Raw genomic sequence first — 23,587 nt, 5'->3', positions numbered from 1 at the left:
TGAAGCCATCCTGCGGTGTTGCGGCCAGGTCCCAAGAAAGCAAGTTGAAGAAAGGAGCTCAGGGGCACTGTAATTCACAAACCTGCAGAGTTATAAATGACAGCTATCGTCCAAAAATAGACTGAAGTAAGGCTGCCAAGAGGACTTGAAAGCGGGGCAGAATTGCAGGAAACCGATTTCAGGAGGTAGACTGGAATTGCACTGAAAGCATAGGAAAAGAGGCAGAACGTCCACAATGATGCACTTGGCCAAAAAGGGCGTATGCGTTTTTTCCTGAATATATTCAGGAAAAAACGCATACGCCCTTTTTGTCCAACCAAGCAAGCTTGCAAAGGAAATCTGCACTACAATGAAGTCTCACTTCCCCCCGGTCAAAAGGGCCATCTGAAAAAAGTGTAAAATCCAGAAAGGCAGGACAGGCCATAGAGAACTGGGAGCCTTGGTAATCTGATGGGCGGGATGTAAATTGCCAACCACCACTCGGGAGAAGTATATGGTGTTTCCTGAAACATCTAAAAAACAAAGCAACAGAACCTAGGGCACTTCCACTTATGGTCCTATAGCTTAGGGAAATTAAAATCAAAAAGACACAGCCACCCCAAAGTTTAGAACGGCTCTGTTTACAAGAACCTCGTTTACAGTACAAGTTCAACATCGCAGAAAGTGAAAAATGGATAAAGAAGTTGTGGTATTTACTTACAAAGCAATATCACTCAGCAATGAAATCTGTGTCATCAGGCCCTTAGCAGCACAATGAGTGGATTTAGGTATGATGATTCTAACTGAAATAAGTCACACAGAAAAAGAAACATCATAAGATATCACTAATACACGGAATGTAAACTTGGCTACACAGGAACTGAATTCCAAAACAGAACAGGGTCTCAAATTTAGAAAACCAACTTATGCTTGCTTAAGGGGAAAGGTGAGTTGGGGTGCTGCATAAAACCAGAGATTGAAATGAGCACAGATAAAGTTCCTTAAGTCAAATATGGAATAGACAAGAGCTACTCCTTGCTCAACGAAATGGACTCAACACCGCATATTAAACGCCTAAGAATGTACCTGACTAGTAAGTATCTTAAAACCTATGGATTGCTATGTCTCCGAAAGAGAATCAAGCATGTGTACAGGGGCATAAACGCAGCAGTGATAGGATTGGAGAGGTTCGGTGAGCAAATGAAGACCCTTTGAAGTCATATTGCATGGTACCCATTACACGGGTCTTAACTCTCCAGGTTTAAGGTATTCTTCCTTCAGCTAAAACATGCATGTGGAACCCAAGTATGATCAACCATATGAACGGGAGACGTGTTCAAATATGTCTCAGTTTTCCTCCCCTGGTACTCGGGTGCAACATTCCAGACGCTTTACTAACACTCTCCCCACTTGGAGAGTCAGCGCCTTTAACCTCCTGTTTGGCCCAGTTTGCAATTTCTGCGGAAGATGAACAGGAATAGCGAGAACCAATGAGAGACTAGCTGGAGGAGTCTGGACGGGCAAATTTAACTCTCATTTCCCACCAGGAAGAGGAAATAACCAAAGGCTCAGCGTGCCGTGCCGGAACCAGATTAGGGCCTGAAGCCATCCTGCGGTGTTGCGGCCAGGTCCCAAGAAAGCAAGTTGAAGAAAGGAGCTCAGGGGCACTGTAATTCACAAACCTGCAGAGTTATAAATGACAGCTATCGTCCAAAAATAGACTGAAGTAAGGCTGCCAAGAGGACTTGAAAGCGGGGCAGAATTGCAGGAAACCGATTTCAGGAGGTAGACTGGAATTGCACTGAAAGCATAGGAAAAGAGGCAGAACGTCCACAATGATGCACTTGGCCAAAAAGGGCGTATGCGTTTTTTCCTGAATATATTCAGGAAAAAACGCATACGCCCTTTTTGTCCAACCAAGCAAGCTTGCAAAGGAAATCTGCACTACAATGAAGTCTCACTTCCCCCCGGTCAAAAGGGCCATCTGAAAAAAGTGTAAAATCCAGAAAGGCAGGACAGGCCATAGAGAACTGGGAGCCTTGGTAATCTGATGGGCGGGATGTAAATTGCCAACCACCACTCGGGAGAAGTATATGGTGTTTCCTGAAACATCTAAAAAACAAAGCAACAGAACCTAGGGCACTTCCACTTATGGTCCTATAGCTTAGGGAAATTAAAATCAAAAAGACACAGCCACCCCAAAGTTTAGAACGGCTCTGTTTACAAGAACCTCGTTTACAGTACAAGTTCAACATCGCAGAAAGTGAAAAATGGATAAAGAAGTTGTGGTATTTACTTACAAAGCAATATCACTCAGCAATGAAATCTGTGTCATCAGGCCCTTAGCAGCACAATGAGTGGATTTAGGTATGATGATTCTAACTGAAATAAGTCACACAGAAAAAGAAACATCATAAGATATCACTAATACACGGAATGTAAACTTGGCTACACAGGAACTGAATTCCAAAACAGAACAGGGTCTCAAATTTAGAAAACCAACTTATGCTTGCTTAAGGGGAAAGGTGAGTTGGGGTGCTGCATAAAACCAGAGATTGAAATGAGCACAGATAAAGTTCCTTAAGTCAAATATGGAATAGACAAGAGCTACTCCTTGCTCAACGAAATGGACTCAACACCGCATATTAAACGCCTAAGAATGTACCTGACTAGTAAGTATCTTAAAACCTATGGATTGCTATGTCTCCGAAAGAGAATCAAGCATGTGTACAGGGGCATAAACGCAGCAGTGATAGGATTGGAGATGTTCGGTGAGCAAATGAAGACCCTTTGAAGTCATATTGCATGGTACCCATTCCACGGGTTTCAACTACCCAGGTTTTAGGTATTCTTCCTTCAGCTAAAACATGCATGTGGAACCTAGAGTATGATCAACCATGTGAACGGGAGACGTGTTCAAATATGTCTCAGTTTTCCTCCCCTGGTACTCGGGTGCAACATTCCAGACGCTTTACTAACACTCTCCCCACTTGGAGAGTCAGCGCCTTTAACCTCCTGTTTGGCCCAGTTTGCAATTTCTGCGGAAGATGAACAGGAATAGCGAGAACCAATGAGAGACTAGCTGGAGGTGTCTGGACGGGCAAATTTAACTCTCATTTCCCACCAGGAAGAGGAAATAACCAAAGGCTCAGCGTGCCGTGCCGGAACCAGATTAGGGCCTGAAGCCATCCTGCGGTGTTGCGGCCAGGTCACAAGAAAGCGAGTTGAAGAAAGGAGCTCAGGGGCACTGTAATTCACAAACCTGCAGAGTTATAAATGACAGCTATCGTCCAAAAATAGACTGAAGTAAGGCTGCCAAGAGGACTTGAAAGCGGGGCAGAATTGCAGGAAACCGATTTCAGGAGGTAGACTGGAATTGCATTGAAAGCATAGGAAAAGAGGCAGAACGTCCACAATGATGCACTTGGCCAAAAAGGGCGTATGCGTTTTTTCCTGAATATATTCAGGAAAAAACGCATACGCCCTTTTTGGCCAACCAAGCAAGCTTGCAAAGGAAATCTGCACTACAATGAAGTCTCACTTCCCCCCGGTCAAAAGAGCCATCTGAAAAAAGTGTAAAATCCAGAAAGGCAGGACAGGCCATGGAGAACTGGGAGCCTTGTTATGCTGATGGGCGGGATGTAAATTGCCAACAGACACTCGGGAGAAGTGTATGGTGTTTCCTGAAACATCTAAAAAACAAAGCAACAGAGCCTAGGGCACTGCCACTTATGGTCCTATAGCATAGGGAAATTAAAATCAAAAAGACACAACCACCCCAAAGTTTGGGACGCCTCTGTTTACAAGAACCTCGTTTACAGTACAAGTTCAACATCGCAGAAAGTAAAAAATGGATAAAGAAGTTGTGGTATTTACTTACAAAGCAATATCACTCAGCAATGAAATCTGTGTCATCAGGCCCTTAGCAGCACAATGAGTGGATTCAGGTATGATGATTCTAACTGAAGTAAGTCACACAGAAAAAGAAACATCATAAGATATCAGTAATACACGGAATGTAAACTTGGCTACACAGGAACTGAATTCCAAAACAGAACAGGGTCTCAAATTTAGAAAACCAACTTATGCTTGCTTAAGGGGAAAGGTGAGTTGGGGTGCTGCATAAAACCAGAGATTGAAATGAGCACAGATAAAGTTCCTTAAGCCAAATATGGAATAGACAAGAGCTACTCCTTGCTCAACGAAATGGACTCAACACCCCATATTAAATGCCTAAGAATGTACCTGACTAGTAAGTATCTTAAAACCTATGGATTGCTATGTGTCCAAAAGAGAATCAAGCGTGTGTACAGGGGCATAAACGCAGCAGTGATAGGATTGGAGAGGTTCGGTGAGCAAATGAAGACCCTTTGAAGTCATATTGCATGGTACCCATTCCACGGGTCTCAACTCTCCAGGTTTAAGGTATTCTTCCTTCAGCTAAAACATGCATGTGGAACCCAGAGTATGACCAACCATGTGAACGGGAGACGTGTTCAAATATGTCTCAGTTTTCCTCCCCTGGTACTCGGGTCCAACATTCCAGACGCTTTACTAACACTCTCCCGACTTGGAGAGTCAGTCCCTTTAACCTCCTGTTTGGCCCAGTTTGCAATTTCTGCGGAAGATGAACAGGAATAGCGAGAACCAATGAGAGACTAGCTGGAGGTGTCTGGACGGGCAAATTTAACTCTCATTTCCCACCAGGAAGAGGAATTAACCAAAGGCTCAGCGTGCCGTGCTGTAACCAGATTAGGGCCTGAAGCCATCCTGCGGTGTTGCGGCCAGGTCACAAGAAAGTGAGTTGAAGAAAGGAGCTCAGGGGCACTGTAATTCACAAACCTGCAGAGTTATAAATGACAGCTATCGTCCAAAAATAGACTGAAGTAAGGCTGCCAAGAGGACTTGAAAGCGGGGCAGAATTGCAGGAAACCGATTTCAGGAGGTAGACTGGAATTGCATTGAAAGCATAGGAAAAGAGGCAGAACGTCCACAATGATGCACTTGGCCAAAAAGGGCGTATGCGTTTTTTCCTGAATATATTCAGGAAAAAACGCATACGCCCTTTTTGGCCAACCAAGCAAGCTTGCAAAGGAAATCTGCACTACAATGAAGTCTCACTTCACCCCGGTCAAAAGGGCCATCTGAAAAAAGTGTAAAATCCAGAAAGGCAGGACAGGCCATGGAGAACTGGGAGCCTTGTTATGCTGATGGGCGGGATGTAAATTGCCAACAGACACTCGGGAGAAGTGTATGGTGTTTCCTGAAACATCTAAAAAACAAAGCAACAGAGCCTAGGGCACTGCCACTTATGGTCCTATAGCTTAGGGAAATTAAAATCAAAAAGACACAGCCACCCCAAAGTTTGGGACGCCTCTGTTTACAAGAACCTCGTTTACAGTACAAGTTCAACATCGCAGAAAGTGAAAAATGGATAAAGAAGTTGTGGTATTTACTTACAAAGCAATATCACTCAGCAATGAAATCTGTGTCATCAGGCCCGTAGCAGCACAATGAGTGGATTCAGGTATGATGATTCTAACTGAAATAAGTCACACAGAAAAGAAACATCATAAGATATCAGTAATACACGGAATGTAAACTTGGCTACACAGGAACTGAATTACAGAACAGAACAGGGTCTCAAATTTAGAAAACCAACTTATGCTTGCTTAAGTGGAAAGGTGAGTTGGGGTGCTGCATAAAAGCCGAGATTGAAATGAGCACAGATAAAGTTCCTTAAGCCAAATATGGAATAGACAAGAGCTACTCCTTGCTCAACGAAATGGACTCAACACCCCATATTAAACGCCTAAGAATATACCTGACTAGTAAGTATCTTAAAACCTATGGATTGCTATGTTTCCAAAAGAGAATCAAGCGTGTGTACAGCGGCATAAACGCAGCAGTGATAGGATTGGAGAGGTTCGGTGAGCAAATGAAGACCCTTTGAAGTCATATTGCATGGTACCCATTACACGGGTCTGAACTCTCAAGGTTTAAGGTATTCTTCCTTCAGCTAAAACATGCATGTGGAACCCAAGTATGATCAACCATGTGAACGGGAGACGTGTTCAAATATGTCTCAGTTTTCCTCCCCTGGTACTCGGGTGCAACATTCCAGACGCTTTACTAACACTCTCCCGACTTGGAGAGTCAGCGCCTTTAACCTCCTGTTTGGCCCAGTTTGCAATTTCTGCGGAAGATGAACAGGAATAGCGAGAACCAATGAGAGACTAGCTGGAGGTGTCTGGACGGGCAAATTTAACTCTCATTTCCCACCAGGAAGAGGAAATAACCAAAGGCTCAGCGTGCCGTACCGGAACCAGATTAGGGCCTGAAGCCATCCTGCAGTGTTGCGGCCAGCTCAAAAGAAAGCGAGTTGAAGAAAGGAGCTCAGGGTCACTGTAATTCACAAACCTGCAGAGTTATAAATGACAGCTATCGTCCAAAAATAGACTGAAGTAAGGCTGCCAAGAGGACTTGAAAGCGGGGCAGAATTGCAGGAAACCGATTTCAGGAGGTAGACTGGAATTGCATTGAAAGCATAGGAAAAGAGGCAGAACGTCCACAATGATGCACTTGGCCAAAAAGGGCGTATGCGTTTTTTCCTGAATATATTCAGGAAAAAACGCATACGCCCATTTTGGCCAACCAAGCAAGCTTGCAAAGGAAATCTGCACTACAATGAAGTCTCACTTCCCCCCGGTCAAAAGGGCCATCTGAAAAAAGTGTAAAATCCAGAAAGGCAGGACAGGCCATGGAGAACTGGGAGCCTTGTTATGCTGATGGGCGGGATGTAAATTGCCAACAGACACTCGGGAGAAGTGTATGGTGTTTCCTGAAACATCTAAAAAACAAAGCAACAGAGCCTAGGGCACTGCCACTTATGGTCCTATAGCTTAGGGAAATTAAAATCAAAAAGACACAGCCACCCCAAAGTTTGGAACGGCTCTGTTTACAAGAACCTCGTTTACAGTACAAGTTCAACATCGCAGAAAGTGAAAAATGGATAAAGAAGTTGTGGTATTTACTTACAAAGCAATATCACTCAGCAATGAAATCTGTGTCATCAGGCCCGTAGCAGCACAATGAGTGGATTCAGGTATGATGATTCTAACTGAAATAAGTCACACAGAAAAGAAACATCATAAGATATCAGTAATACACGGAATGTAAACTTGGCTACACAGGAACTGAATTACAGAACAGAACAGGGTCTCAAATTTAGAAAACCAACTTATGCTTGCTTAAGGGGAAAGGTGAGTTGGGGTGCTGCATAAAAGCAGAGATTGAAATGAGCACAGATAAAGTTCCTTAAGCCAAATATGGAATAGACAAGAGCTACTCCTTGCTCAACGAAATGGACTCAACACCCCATATTAAACGCCTAAGAATGTACCTGACTAGTAAGTATCTTAAAACCTATGGATTGCTATGTTTCCAAAAGAGAATCAAGCATGTGTACAGGGGCATAAACGCAGCAGTGATAGGATTGGAGAGGTTCGGTGAGCAAATGAAGACCCTTTGAAGTCATATTGCATGGTACCCATTACACGGGTCTGAACTCTCCAGGTTTAAGGTATTCTTCCTTCAGCTAAAACATGCATGTGGAACCCAAGTATGATCAACCATGTGAACGGGAGACGTGTTCAAATATGTCTCAGTTTTCCTCCCCTGGTACTCGGGTGCAACATTTCAGACGCTTTACTAACACTCTCCCGACTTGGAGAGTCAGCGCCTTTAACCTCCTGTTTGGCCCAGTTTGCAATTTCTGCGGAAGATGAACAGGAATAGCGAGAACCAATGAGAGGCTAGCTGGAGGTGTCTGGACGGGCAAATTTAACTCTCATTTCCCACCAGGAAGAGGAAATAACCAAAGGCTCAGCGTGCCGTGCCGGAACCAGATTAGGGCCTGAAGCCATCCTGCGGTGTTGCGGCCAGCTCACAAGAAAGCGAGTTGAAGAAAGAAGCTCAGGGGCACTGTAATTCACAAACCTGCAGAGTTATAAATGACAGCTATCGTCCAAAAATAGACTGAAGTAAGGCTGCCAAGAGGACTTGAAAGCGGGGCAGAATTGCAGGAAACCGATTTCAGGAGGTAGACTGGAATTGCATTGAAAGCATAGGAAAAGAGGCAGAACGTCCACAATGATGCACTTGGCCAAAAAGGGCGTATGCGTTTTTTCCTGAATATATTCAGGAAAAAACGCATACGCCCATTTTGGCCAACCAAGCAAGCTTGCAAAGGAAATCTGCACTACAATGAAGTCTCACTTCCCCCCGGTCAAAAGGGCCATCTGAAAAAAGTGTAAAATCCAGAAAGGCAGGACAGGCCATGGAGAACTGGGAGCCTTGTTATGCTGATGGGCGGGATGTAAATTGCCAACAGACACTCGGGAGAAGTGTATGGTGTTTCCTGAAACATCTAAAAAACAAAGCAACAGAGCCTAGGGCACTGCCACTTATGGTCCTATAGCTTAGGGAAATTAAAATCAAAAAGACACAGCCACCCCAAAGTTTGGAACGGCTCTGTTTACAAGAACCTCGTTTACAGTACAAGTTCAACATCGCAGAAAGTGAAAAATGGATAAAGAAGTTGTGGTATTTACTTACAAAGCAATATCACTCAGCAATGAAATCTGTGTCATCAGGCCCATAGCAGCACAATGAGTGGATTCAGGTATGATGATTCTAACTGAAATAAGTCACACAGAAAAGAAACATCATAAGATATCAGTAATACACGGAATGTAAACTTGGCTACACAGGAACTGAATTACAGAACAGAACAGGGTCTCAAATTTAGAAAACCAACTTATGCTTGCTTAAGGGGAAAGGTGAGTTGGGGTGCTGCATAAAACCAGAGATTGAAATGAGCACAGATAAAGTTCCTTAAGCCAAATATGGAATAGACAAGAGCTACTCCTTGCTCAACGAAATGGACTCAACACCCCATATTAAACGCCTAAGAATGTACCTGACTAGTAAGTATCTTAAAACCTATGGATTGCTATGTTTCCAAAAGAGAATCAAGCATGTGTACAGGGGCATAAACGCAGCAGTGATAGGATTGGAGAGGTTCGGTGAGCAAATGAAGACCCTTTGAAGTCATATTGCATGGTACCCATTACACGGGTCTGAACTCTCCAGGTTTAAGGTATTCTTCCTTCAGCTAAAACATGCATGTGGAACCCAAGTATGATCAACCATGTGAACGGGAGACGTGTTCAAATATGTCTCAGTTTTCCTCCCCTGGTACTCGGGTGCAACATTCCAGACGCTTTACTAACACTCTCCCGACTTGGAGAGTCAGCGCCTTTAACCTCCTGTTTGGCCCAGTTTGCAATTTCTGCGGAAGATGAACAGGAATAGCGAGAACCAATGAGAGGCTAGCTGGAGGTGTCTGGACGGGCAAATTTAACTCTCATTTCCCACCAGGAAGAGGAAATAACCAAAGGCTCAGCGTGCCATGCCGGAACCAGATTAGGGCCTGAAGCCATCCTGCGGTGTTGCGGCCAGCTCAAAAGAAAGCGAGTTGAAGAAAGGAGCTCAGGGGCAGTGTAATTCACAAACCTGCTGAGTTATAAATGACAGCTATCGTCCAAAAATATACTGAAGGAAGGCTGCCAAGAGGACTTGAAAGCAGGGCAGAATTGCAGGAAACCGATTTCAGGAGGTAGACTGGAATTGCATTGAAAGCATAGGAAAAGAGGCAGAACGTCCACAATGATGCACTTGGCCAAAAAGGGCGTATGCGTTTTTTCCTGAATATATTCAGGAAAAAACGCATACGCCCTTTTTGGCCAACCAACCAAGCTTGCAAAGGAAATCTGCACTACAATGAAGTCTCACTTCCCCCCGGTCAAAAGGGCCATCTGAAAAAGGTGTAAAATCCAGAAAGGCAGGACAGGCCATGGAGAACTGGGAGCCTTGTTATGCTGATGGGCGGGATGGAAATTGCCAACAGACACTCGGGAGAAGTGTATGGTGTTTCCTGAAACATCTAAAAAACAAAGCAACAGAGCCTAGGGCACTTCCACTTATGGTCCTATAGCTTAGGGAAATTAAAATCAAAAAGACACAGCCACCCCAAAGTTTGGGACACCTCTGTTTACAAGAACCTCGTTTACCGTACAAGTTCAATATCACAGAAAGTGAAAAATGGATAAAGAACTTGTGGTACTTACGTACAATGCAGTATCACTCAGCAATGAAATCTATGTCATCAGGCCCATAGCAGCATAATGAGTGGATTCAGGTACGATGATTCTAACTGAAATAAGTCACACAGAAAAAGAAACATCATAAGATATCACTAATACACGGAATGTAAACTTGGCTACACAGGAACTGAATTCCAAAACAGAACAGGATCTCAAATTTAGAAAACCAACTTATGCTTGCTTAAGGGGAAAGGTGAGTTGGGGTGCTGCATAAAACCAGAGATTGAAATGAGCACAGATAAAGTTCCTTAAGCCAAATATGGAATAGACAAGAGCTACTCCTTGCTCAGTGAAATGGACTCAACACCCCATATTAAACGCCTAAGAATGTACCTGACTAGTAAGTATCTTAAAACCTATGGAATGCTATGTCTCCAAAAGAGAATCAAGCGTGTGTACAGGGGCATAAACGCAGCAGTGATAGGATTGGAGAGGTTCGGTGAGCAAATGAAGACCCTTTGAAGTCATATTGCATGGTACCCATTCCATGGGTCTCAACTCTCCAGGTTTAAGGTATTCTTCCTTCTGCTAAAACATGCATGTGGAACCCAGAGTATGATCAACCGTGTGAACGGGAGACGTGTTCAAATATGTCTCAGTTTTTCTCCCCTGGTACTCGGGTGCAACATTCCAGACGCTTTACTAACACTCTCCCAACTTGGAGAGTCAACGCCTTTAACCTCCTGTTTGGCCCAGTTTGCAATTTCTGGGGAAGATGAACAGGAATAGCGAGAACCAATGAGAGACTAGCTGGAGGTGTCTGGACGGGCAAATTTAACTCTCATTTCCCACCAGGAAGAGGAATTAACCAAAGGCTCAGTGTGCCGTGCCTGAACCAGATTAGGGCCTGAAACCATCCTCCGGTGTTGCGGCCAGCTCACAAGAAAGCGAGTTGAAGAAAGGAGCTCAGGGACACTGTAATGCACAAACCTGCAGAGTTATAAATGACAGCTATCGTCCAAAAATATACTGAAGTAAGGCTGCCAAGATGACTTGAAAGCAGGGCAGAATTGCAGGAAACCGATTTCAGGAGGTAGACTGGAATTGCATTGAAAGCATAGGAAAAGAGGCAGAACGTCCACAATGATGCACTTGGCCAAAAAGAGCATATGCGTTTTTTCCTGAATATATTCAGGAAAAAACGCATACGCACTTTTTGGCCAACCAAGCAAGCTTCCAAAGGAAATCTGCAGTACAATGAAGTCTCACTTCCCCCAGGTCAAAAGGGCCATCTGAAAAAAGTGTAAAATCCAGAAAGGCAGGACAGGCCATGGAGAACTGGGAGCCTTGTTATGCTGATGGGCGGGATGTAAATTGCCAACAGACACTCCGGAGAAGTGTATGGTGTTTCCTGAAACATCTAAAAAACAAAGCAACAGAGCCTAGGGCACTTCCACTTAGGGTCCTATAGCTTAGGGAAATTAAAATCAAAAAGACACAGCCACCCCAAAATTTGGGACGCCTCTGTTTACAAGAACCTCGTTTACAGTACAAGTTCAACATCGCAGAAAGTGAAAAATGGATAAAGAACTTGTGGTACTTACGTACAATGCAGTATCACTCAGCAATGAAATCTATGTCATCAGGCCCTTAGCAGCACAATGAGTGGATTCAGGTACGATGATTCTAACTGAAATAAGTCACACAGAAAAAGAAACATCATAAGATATCAGTAATACACGGAATGTAAACTTGGCTACACAGGAACTGAATTACAGAACAGAACAGGGTCTCAAATTTAGAAAACCAACTTATGCTTGCTTAAGGGGAAAGGTGAGTTGGGGAGCTGCATAAAACCAGAGATTGAAATGAGCACAGATAAAGTTCCTTAAGCCAAATATGGAATAGACAAGAGCTACTCCTTGCTCAACGAAATGGACTCAACACCGCATATTAAACGCCTAAGAATGTACCTGACTAGTAAGTATCTTAAAACCTATGGATTGCTATGTCTCCAAAAGAGAATCAAGCGTGTGTACAGGGGCATAAACGCAGCAGTGATAGGATTGGAGAGGTTCGGTGAGCAAATGAAGACCCTTTGAAGTCATATTGCATGGTACCCATTCCACGGGTTTCACCTACCCAGGTTTAAGGTATTCTTCCTTCAGCTAAAACATGCATGTGGAACCTAGAGTATGATCAACCATGTGATCGGGAGACGTGTTCAAATATGTCTCAGATTTCGTACCCTGGTACTCGGGTGCAACATTCCAGACGCTTTACTAACACTCTCCCGACTTGGAGAGTCAGTCCCTTTAACCCCCTGTTTGGCCCAGTTTGCAATTTCTGCGGAAGATGAACAGGAATAGCGAGAACCAATGAGAGACTAGCTGGAGGTGTCTGGACGGGCAAATTTAACTCTCATTTCCCACCAGGAAGAGGAATTAACCAAAGGCTCAGCGTGCCGTGCTTGAACCAGATTAGGGCCTGAAGCCATCCTGCGGTGTTGCGGCCAGCTCAAAAGAAAGCGAGTTGAAGAAAGGAGCTCAGGGGCACTGTTATTCACAAACCTGCAGAGTTATAAATGACAGCTATCATCCAAAAATATACTGAAGTAAGGCTGCCAAGAGGACTTGAAAGCGGGGCAGAATTGCAGGAAACCGATTTCAGGAGGTAGACTGGAATTGCATTGAAAGCATAGGAAAAGAGGCAGAACGTCCACAATGATGCACTTGGCCAAAAAGGGCGTATGCGTTTTTTCCTAAATATATTCAGGAAAAAACGCATACGCCCTTTTTGGCCAACCAAGCAAGCTTGCAAAGGAAATCTGCACTACAATGAAGTCTCACTTCCCCCCGGTCAAAAGGGCCATCTGAAAAAAGTGTAAAATCCAGAAAGGCAGGACAGGCCATGGAGAACTGGGAGCCTTGTTATGCTGATGGGCGGGATGTAAATTGCCAACAGACACTCTGCAGAAGTGTATGGTGTTTCCTGAAACATCTAAAAAACAAAGCAACAGAGCCTAGGGCACTTCCACTTATGGTCCTATAGCTTAGGGAAATTAAAATCAAAAAGACACAGCCACCCCAAAGTTTGGGACGCCTCTGTTTACAAGAACCTCGTTTACAGTACAAGTTCAACATCGCAGAAAGTGAAAAATGGATAAAGAAGTTGTGGTATTTACTTACAAAGCAATATCACTCAGCAATGAAATCTATGTCATCAGGCCCTTAGCAGCACAATGAGTGGATTCAGGTATGATGATTCTAACTGAAAAAAGTCACACAGAAAAAGAAACATCATAAGATATCGGTAATACACGCAATAAACTTGGCTACACAGGAAATGAATTACAGAACAGAACAGGGTCTCAAATTTAGAAAACCAACTTATGCTTAATTAAGGGTAAAGGTGAGTTGGGGTGCTGCATAAAACCAGAGATCGAAATGAGCACAGATAAAGTTCCTTAAGCCAAATATGGAATAGACAAGAGCTACTCCTTGCTCAACGAAATGGACTCAACACCGCATATTAAACGCCTAAGAATGTACCTGACTAGTAAGTATCTTAAAACCTATGGATTGCTATGTCTCCGAAAGAGAATCAAGCATGTGTACAGGGGCATAAACGCAGCAGTGATAGGATTGGAGAGGTTCGGTGAGCAAATGAAGACCCTTTGAAGTCATATTGCATGGTACCCATTACACGGTTTTCTACTACCCAGGTTTAAGGTATTCTTCCTTCAGCTAAAACATGCATGTGGAACCTAGAGTATGATCAACCATGTGATCGGGAGACATGTTCAAACATGTCTCAGTTTTCGTACCCTGGTACTCGGGTGCAACATTCCAGACGCTTTACTAACACTCTCCCGACTTGGAGAGTCAGTCCCTTTAACCTCCTGTTTGGCCCAGTTTGCAATTTCTGCGGAAGATGAACAGGAATAGGGAGAACCAATGAGAGACTAGCTGGAGGTGTCTGGACGGGCAAATTTAACTCTCATTTCCCACCAGGAAGAGGAAATAACCAAAGGCTCAGCGTGCCGTGCCGGAACCAGATTAGGGCCTGAAGCCATCCTGCGGTGTTGCGGCCAGGTCACAAGAAAGCGAGTTGAAGAAAGGAGCTCAGGGGCACTGTAATTCACAAACCTGCAGAGTTATAAATGACAGCTATCGTCCAAAAATATACTGAAGTAAGGCTGCCAAGAGGACTTGAAAGCGGGGCAGAATTGCAGGAAACCAATTTCAGGAGGTAGACTGGAATTGCATTGAAAGCATAGGAAAAGAGGCAGAACGTCCACAATGATGCAATTGGCCAAAAAGGGCATATGCGTTTTTTCCTGAATATATTCAGGAAAAAACCCATACGCCCTTTTTGGCCAACCAAGCAAGCTTGTAGAGGAAACCTGCACTACAATGAAGTCTCACTTCCCCCCGGTCAAAAGGACCATCTGAAAAAAGTGTAAAATGCAGAAAGGCAGGACAGGCCATGGAGAACTGGGAGCCTTGTTATGCTGATGGGCGGGATGTAAATTGCCAACAGACACTCAGGAGAAGTGTATGGTGTTTCCTGAAACATCTAAAAAACAAAGCAACAGAGCCTAGGGCACTTCCACTTAGGGTCCTATAGCTTAGGGAAATTAAAATCAAAAAGACACAGCCACCCCAAAGTTTGGGACGCCTCTGTTTACAAGAACCTCGTTTACAGTACAAGTTCAACATCGCAGAAAGTGAAAAATGGATAAAGAACTTGTGGTACTTACGTACAAAGCAATATCACTCAGCAATGAAATCTATGTCATCAGGCCCTTAGCAGCACAATGAGTGGATTCAGGTACGATGATTCTAACTGAAATAAGTCACACAGAAAAAGAAACATCATAAGATATCAGTAATACACGGAATGTAAACTTGGCTACACAGGAACTGAATTCCAAAACAGAACAGGGACTCAAATTTAGAAAACCAACTTATGCTTGCTTAAGGGGAAAGGTGAGTTGGGGTGCTGCATAAAACCAGAGATTGAAATGAGCACAGATAAAGTTCCTTAAGCCAAATATGGAATAGACAAGAGCTATTCCTTGCTCAACGAAATGGACTCAACACCCCATATTAAACGCCTAAGAATGTACCTGACTAGTAAGTATCTTAAAACCTATGGATTGCTATGTCTCCAAAAGAGAATCAAGCGTGTGCACAGGGACATAAACACAGCAGTGTTAGGATTGGAGAGGTTCAGTGAGCAAATGAAGACCTTTGAATTCATACTGCATGGTACCCATTCCACGAGTGTCAACTCTCCAGGTTTAAGGTATTCTTCCTTCAGCTAAAACATGCATGTGGAACCCAGAGTACGATGAACCATGGGAACGGGAGACGTGTTCAAATATGTCTCAGTTTTCCTCCCCTGGTACTCGGGTGCAACATTCCAGACGCTTTACTAACACTCTCCCCCTTGGAGAGTCAGCGCCTTTAACCTCCTGTTTGGCCCAGTTTGCAATTTCTGTGGAAGATGAACAGGAATAGGGCGAACCAATGAGAGACTAGCTGGAGGTGTCTGGACGGGCAAATTTAACTCTCATTTCCCACCAGGAAGAGGAAATAACCAAAGACTCAGCATGCCGTGCCGGAACCAGATTAGGGCCTGAAGCCATCCTGCGGTGTTGCGGCCAGCTCACAAGAAAGCGAGTTGAAGAAAGGAGCTCAGGGGCACTGTAATTCACAAACCTGCAGAGTTATAAATGACAGCTATCGTCCAAAAATATACTGAAGTAAGGCTGTCAAGAGGACTTGAAAGCGGGGCAGAATTGCAGGAAACCGATTTCAGGAGGTAGACTGGAATTGCATTGAAAGCATAGGAAAAGAGGCAGAACGTCCACAATGATGCACTTGGCCAAAAAGGGCGTATGCGTTTTTTCCTGAATATATTCAGGAAAAAACGCATACGCCCTTTTTGGCCAACCAAGCAAGCTTGCAAAGGAAACCTGCACTACAATGAAGTCTCACTTCCACCCGGTCAAAACGGCCATCTGAAAAAAGTGTAAAATCCAGAAAGGCAGGACAGGCCATGGAGAACTGGGAGCCTTGTTATGCTGATGGGCGAGATGGAAATTGCCAACAGACACTCGGGAGAAGTGTATGATGTTTCCTGAAATATCTAAAAAACAAAGCTACAGAGCCTAGGGCACTTCCACTTATGGTCCTATAGCTTAGGGAAATTAAAATCAAAAAGACACAGCCACCCCAAAGTTTGGGACGCCTCTGTTTACAAGAACCTCATTTACCGTACAAGTTCAATATCACAGAAAGTGAAAAATGGATAAAGAACTTCTGGTACTTACGTACAATGCAGTATCACTCAGCAATGAAATCTATGTCATCAGGCCCGTAGCAGCATAATGAGTGGATTCAGGTACGATGATTCTAACTGAAATAAGTCACACAGAAAAAGAAACATCATAAGATATCACTAATACACGGAATGTAAACTTGGCTACACAGGAACTGAATTCCAAAACAGAACAGGGTCTCAAATTTAGAAAACCAACTTATGCTTCCTTAAGGGGAAAGGTGAGTTGGGGTGCTGCATAAAACCAGAGATTGAAATGAGCACAGATAAAGTTCCTTAAGCCAAATATGGAATAGACAAGAGCTACTCCTTGCTCAACGAAATGGACTCAACACCCCATATTAAACGCCTAAGAATGTACCTGACTAGTAAGTATCTTAAAACCTATGGATTGCTATGTCTCCAAAAGAGAATCAAGTGTGTGTACAGGGGCATAATCGCAGCAGTGATAGGATTGGAGAGTTTCGGTGAGCAAATGAAACCCTTTGAAATCATGTTGCATGGTACCCATTACACGGGTCTCAACTCTCCAGGTTTAAGGTATTCTTCCTTCTGCTAAAACATGCATGTGGAACCCAGAGTATGATCAACCATGTGAACGGGAGATGTGTTCAAATATGTCTCAGTTTTCCTCCCCTGGTACTCGGGTGCAACATTCCAGACGCTTTACTAACACTCTCCCCACTTGGAGAGTCAGCGCCTTTAACTTCCTGTTTGGCCCAGTTTGCAATTGCTGCGGAAGATGAACAGGAATAGGGAGAACAAATGAGAGACTAGCTGGAGGTGTCTGGACAGGCAAATTTAACTCTCATTTCCCACCAGGAAGAGGAAATAACCAAAGGCTCAGCGTGCCATGCCGGAACCAGATTAGGGCCTGAAGCCATCCTGCGGTGTTGCGGCCAGCTCACAAGAAAGCGAGTTGAAGAAAGGAGCTCAGGGCACTGTAATTCACAAACCTGCAGAGTTATAAATGACAGCTATCGTCCAAAAATATACTGAAGTAAGGCTGCCAAGAGGACTTGAAAACGGGGTAGAATTGCAGGAAACCGATTTCAGGAGGTAGACTGGAATTGCATTGAAAGCATAGGAAAAGAGGCAGAGCGTCCACAATGATGCACTTGGCCAAAAAGGGCGTATGCGTTTTTTCCTGAATATATTCAGGAAAAAACGCATACGCACTTTTTGGCTAACCAAGCAAGCTTGCAAAGGAAATCTGCACTACAATGAAGTCTCACTTCCCCCTGGTCAAACGGGCCATCTGAAAAAAGCGTAAAATCCAGAAAGGCAGGACAGACCATGGAGAACTGGGAGCCTTGTTATGCTGATGGGCGGGATGTAAATTGCCAACAGACACTCGGGAGAAGGGTATGGTGTTTCCTGAAACATCTAAAAAACAAAGCAACAGAGCCTAGGGCACTTCCACTTATGGTCCTTTATCTTAGGGAAATTAAAATCAAAAAGACACAGCCACCCCAAAGTTTGGGACGCCTCTGTTTACAAGAACTTCGGTTACCGTACAAGTTCAATATCACTGAAAGTGAAAAATGGATAAAGAACTTGTGGTACTTACGTACAATGCAGTATCACTCAGCAATGAAATCTATGTCATCAGGCCCGTAGCAGCATAATGAGTGGATTCAGGTACGATGATTCTAACTGAAATAAGTCACACAGAAAAAGAAACATCATAAGATATCACTAATACACGGAATGTAAACTTGGCTACACAGGAACTGAATTACAGAACAGAACAGGGTCTCAAATTTAGAAAACCAACTTATGCTTGCTTAAGGGGAAAGGTGAGTTGGGGTGCTGCATAAAACCAGAGATCGAAATGAGCACAGATAAAGTTCCTTAAGCCAAATATGGAATAGACAAGAGCTACTCCTTGCTCAACGAAATGGAGTCAACACCGCATATTAAACGCCTAAGAATGTACCTGACTAGTAAGTATCTTAAAACCTATGGATTGCTATGTCTCCGAAAGAGAATCAAGCATGTGTACAGGGGCATAAACGCAGCAGTGATAGGATTGGAGAGGTTCGGTGAGCAAATGAAGACCCTTTGAAGTCATATTGCATGGTACCCATTCCACGGGTCTCAACTCTCCAGGTTTAAGGTATTCTTCCTTCAGCTAAAATATGCATGTGGAACCCAGAGTATGATCAACCGTGTGAATCGGAGACGTGTTCAAATATGTCTCAGTTTTCCTCTCCTGGTACTCTTGTGCAACATTCCAGATGCTTTACTAACACTCTCCCCACTTGGAGAGTCAGCGCCTTTAACCACCTGTTTGGCCCAGTTTGCAATTTCTGCGGAAGATGAACAGGAATAGGGAGAACCAATGAGACACTAGCTGGAGGTGTCTGGACACGCAAATTTAACTCTCATTTCCCACCAGGAAGAGGAAATAACCAAAGGCTCAGCGTGCCGTGCCGGAACAAGATTAGGGCCTGAAGCCATCCTGCGGTGTTGCGGCCAGCTCACAAGAAAGCGAGTTGAAGAAAGGAGCTCAGGGACACTGTAATTCACAAACCTGCAGAGTTATAAATGACAGCTATCGTCCAAAAATATACTGAAGTAAGGCTGCCAAGAGGACTTGAAAGCGGGGCAGAATTGCAGGAAACCGATTTCAGGAGGTAGACTGGAATTGCATTGAAAGCATAGGAAAAGAGGCAGAGCGTCCACAATGATGCACTTGGCCAAAAAGGACGTATGCGTTTGTTCCTGAATATATTCAGGAAAAAACGCATACGCCCTTTTTGGCCAACCAAGCAAGCTTGCAAAGGAAATCTGCACTACAATGAAGTCTCACTTCCCCCCGGTTAAACGGGCCATCTGAAAAAAGCGTAAAATCCAGAAAGGCACGACAGGCCATGGAGAACTGAGAGCCTTGTTATGCTGATGGGCGGGATGTAAATTGCCAACAGACACTCGGGAGAAGTGTATGGTGTTTCCTGAAACATCTAAGAAACAAAGCAACAGAGCCTAGGGCACTTCCACTTATGGTCCTATAGCTTAGGGAAATTAAAATCAAAAAGACACAGCCACCCCAAAGTTTGGGACGCCTCTGTTTACAGGAATCTCGTTTACCGTACAAGTTCAATATCACAGAAAGTGAAAAATGGATAAAGAACTTGTGGTATTTGCTTACAAAACAATATCACTCAGCAATGAAATCTATGTCATCAGGCCCGTAGCAGCATAATGAGTGGATTCAGGTACGATGATTCTAACTGAAATAAGTCACACAGAAAAAGAAACATCATAAGATATCAGTAATACACGGAATGTAAACTTGGCTACACAGGAACTGAATTCCAAAACAGAACAGGGTCTCAAATTTAGAAAACCAACTTATGCTTGCTTAAGGGGAAAGGTGAGTTGGGGTGCTGCATAAAACCAGAGATTGAAATGAGCACAGATAAAGTTCCTTAAGCCAAATATGGAATAGACAAGAGCTACTCCTTGCTCAACGAAATGGACTCAACACCCCATATTAAACGCCTAAGAATGTACCTGACTAGTAAGTATCTTAAAACCTATGGATTGCTATGTCTCCAAAAGAGAATCAAGCGTGTGTACACGGGCATAAACGCAGCAGTGATAGGATTGGAGAGGTTCGGTGAGCAAATGAAGACCCTTTGAAGTCATATTGCATGGTACCCATTACATGGGTTTCAACTCTCCAGGTTTAAGGTATTCTTCCTTCAGCTAAAACATGCATGTGGAACCCAGAGTATGATCAACCGTGTGAATGGGAGACGTGTTCAAATATGTCTCACTTTTCCTCCCCTTGTACTCGGGTGCAACATTCCAGACGCTTTACTAACACTCTTCCCTCTTGGAAAGTCAGCGTCTTTAACCTCCTGTTTGGCCCAGTTTGCAATTTCTGCGGAAGATGAACAGGAATAGGGAGAACCAATGAGAGACTAGCTGGAGGTGTCTGGACGGGCAAATTTAACTCTCATTTCCCACCAGGAAGAGGAAATAACCAAAGGCTCAGCGTGCCGTGCCGGAACCAGATTAGGGCCTGAAGCCATCCTGCGGTGTTGCGGCCAGCTCACAAGAAAGCGAGTTGAAGAAAGGAGCTCAGGGGCACTGTAATTCACAAACCTGCAGAGTTATAAATGACAGCTATCGTCCAAAAATATACTGAAGTAAGGCTGCCAAGAGGACTTGAAAGCGGGGCAGAATTGCAGGAAACCGATTTCAGGAGGTAGACTGGAATTGCAATGAAAGCATAGGAAAAGAGGCAGAGCGTCCACAATGATGCACTTGGCCAAAAAGGGCGTATGCGTTTTTTCCTGAATATATTCAGGAAAAAACGTATACGCCCTTTTTGGCCAACCAAGCAAGCTTGCAAAGGAAATCTGCACTACAATGAAGTCTCACTTCCCCCCGGTCAAAAGGGCCATCTGAAAAAAGTGTAAAATCCAGAAAAGCAGGAGAGGCCATGGAGAACTGGGAGCCTTGTTATGCTGATGGGCGGGATGGAAATTGCCAACAGACACTCGGGAGAAGTGTATGGTGTTTCCTGAAACATCTAAAAAACAAAGCAACAGAGCCTAGGGCACTTCCACTTATGGTCCTATAGCTTAGGGAAATTAAAATCAAAATGACACAGCGTCCCCAAAGCTTGGGACGCCTCTGTTTACAAGAACCTCGTTTACAGTGCAAGTTCAACATCGCAGAAACTGAAAAATGGATAAAGAACTTGTGGTATTTGCTTACAAAACAATATCACTCAGCAATGAAATCTATGTCATCAGGCCCGTAGCAGCATAATGAGTGGATTCAGGTACGATGATTCTAACTGAAATAAGTCACACAGAAAAAGAAACATCATAAGACATCAGTAATGCACGGAATGTAAACTTGGCTACACAGGAACTGAATTCCAAAACAGAACAGGGTCTTAAATTTAGAAAACCAACTTATGCTTGCTTAAGGGGAAAGGTGAGTTGGGGTGCTGCATAAAACCAGAGATTGAAATGAGCACAGATAAAGTTCCTTAAGCCAAATATGGAATAGACAAGAGCTACTCCTTGCTCAACGAAATGGACTCAACACGCCATATTAAACGCCTAAGAATGTACCTGACTAGTAAGTATCTTAAAACCTATGGATTGCTATGTCTCCAAAAGAGAATCAAGCGTGTGTACAGGGGCATAAACGCAGCAGTGATAGGATTGGAGAGGTTCGGTGAGCAAATGAAGACCCTTTGAAGTCATATTGCATGGTACCCATTCCACGGGTCTCAACACTCCAGGTTTAAGGTATTCTTCCTTCAGCTAAAACATGCATGTGGAACCTAGAATATGATCAACCATGTGATCGGGAGACGTGTTCAAATATGTCTCAGTTTTCGTACCCTGGTACTCGGGTACAACATTCCAGACGCTTTACTAACACTCTCCCCACTTGGAGAGTCAGCGCCTTTAACCTCCTGTTTGGCCCAGTTTGCAATTTCTGCGGAAGATGAACAGGAATAGCTAGAACCAATGAGAGACTAGCTGGAGGTGTCTGGACGGGCAAATTTAACTCTCATTTCCCACCAGGAAGAGCAATTAATCAAAGGCTCAGCGTGCCGTGCCGGAACCAGATTAGGGCTTGAAGCCATCCTGCGGTGTTGCGGCCAGCTCAAAAGAAAGCGAGTTGAAGAAAGGAGCTCAGGGTCACTGTAATTCACAAACCTGCAGAGTTATAAATGACAGCTATCGTCCAAAAATATACTGAAGTAAGGCTGCCAAGAGGACTTGAAAGCGGGGCAGAATTGCAGGAAACCGATTTCAGGAGGTAGACTGGAATTGCATTGAAAGCATAGGAAAAGAGGCAGAACGTCCACAATGATGCACTTGGCCAAAAAGGGCGTATGCATTTTTTCCTCAGGGAAAAACGCATACGCCCTTTTTGGCCAAGCAAGCAAGCTTGCAAAGGAAATCGGCACTAAAATGAAGTGTCACTTCCCCCCGGTCAAAAGGGCCATCTAAAAAAAGTGTAAAATCCAGAAAGGCAGGACAGGCCATGGAGAACTGGGAGCCTTGTTATGCTGATGGGCGGGATGTAAATTGCCAACAGACACTCGGGAGAAGTGTATGGTGTTTTTGAAACATCTAAAAAACAAAGCAACAGAGCCTAGGGCACTTCCACTTATGGTCCTATAGCTTAGGGAAATTAAAATCAAAAAGACACAGCCACCCCAAAGTTTGGGACGCCTCTGTTAACAAGAACCTCGTTTACTGTACAAGTTCAATATCACAGAAAGTGAAAAATGGATAAAGAACTTGTGGTACATACGTACAATGCAGTATCACTCAGCAATGAAATCTATGTCATCAGGCCCGTAGCAGCATAATGAGTGGATTCAGGTATGATGATTCTAACTGAAATAAGTCACACAGAAAAAGAAACATCATAAGACATAACTAATACACGGAATGTAAACTTGGCTACACAGGAACTGAATTAGAGAACAGAACAGGGTCTCAAATTTAGAAAACCAACTTATGCTTGCTTAAGGGGAAAGGTGAGTTGGGGTGCTGCATAAAACCAGAGATTGAAATGAGCACAGATAAAGTTCCTTAAGCCAAATATGGAATAGACAAGAGCTACTCCTTGCTCAACGAAATGGACTCAACACCCCATATTAAACGCCTAAGAATGTACCTGACTAGTAAGTATCTTAAAACCTATGGATTGCTATGTCTCCAAAAGAGAATCAAGCGTGTGTACACGGGCATAAACGCAGCAGTGATAGGATTGGAGAGGTTCGGTGAGCAAATGAAGACCCTTTGAAGTCATATTGCATGGTACCCATTACACGGGTCTCAACTCTCCAGGTTTAAGGTATTCTTCCTTCAGCTAAAACATGCATGTGGAACCCAGAGTATGATCAACCGTGTGAATGGGAGACGTGTTCAAATATGTCTCACTTATCCTCCCCTTGTACTCGGGTGCAACATTCCAGACGCTTTACTAACACTCTTCCCTCTTGGAAAGTCAGCGTCTTTAACCTCCTGTTTGGCCCAGTTTGCAATTTCTGCGGAAGATGAACAGGAATAGCGAGAAGCAATGAGAGACTAGCTGGAGGT

The 23,587-nt window shown here is 43.9% G+C and overlaps 1 long non-coding RNA gene across 2 annotated transcripts in view; it reads right to left on the bottom strand.

The window, feature by feature from the left end:
- The window catches only part of LOC307181366, a 53,842-nt gene extending 34,168 nt beyond the window's left edge, over positions 1 to 19,674 (bottom strand). The window contains exon 1 of one of the 2 annotated variants that reach the window (XR_013826600.1): positions 19,648 to 19,674. This is a non-coding gene — a long non-coding RNA (uncharacterized lncRNA). Of the gene's footprint in view, positions 1 to 8,595; positions 8,655 to 19,647 lie in introns of those variants that run through there. The other variant, XR_013826601.1, reaches the window with a different exon arrangement.
- Between the last annotated feature and the right edge of the window lie 3,913 nt (positions 19,675 to 23,587).

The sequence above is a fragment of the Stenella coeruleoalba genome, assembly GCF_951394435.1.
Source record: "Stenella coeruleoalba genome assembly, contig: scaffold_507, whole genome shotgun sequence".
Lineage (NCBI taxonomy): Eukaryota > Metazoa > Chordata > Mammalia > Artiodactyla > Delphinidae > Stenella > Stenella coeruleoalba.
This window is presented reverse-complemented; position numbering and strand designations above follow the sequence as displayed.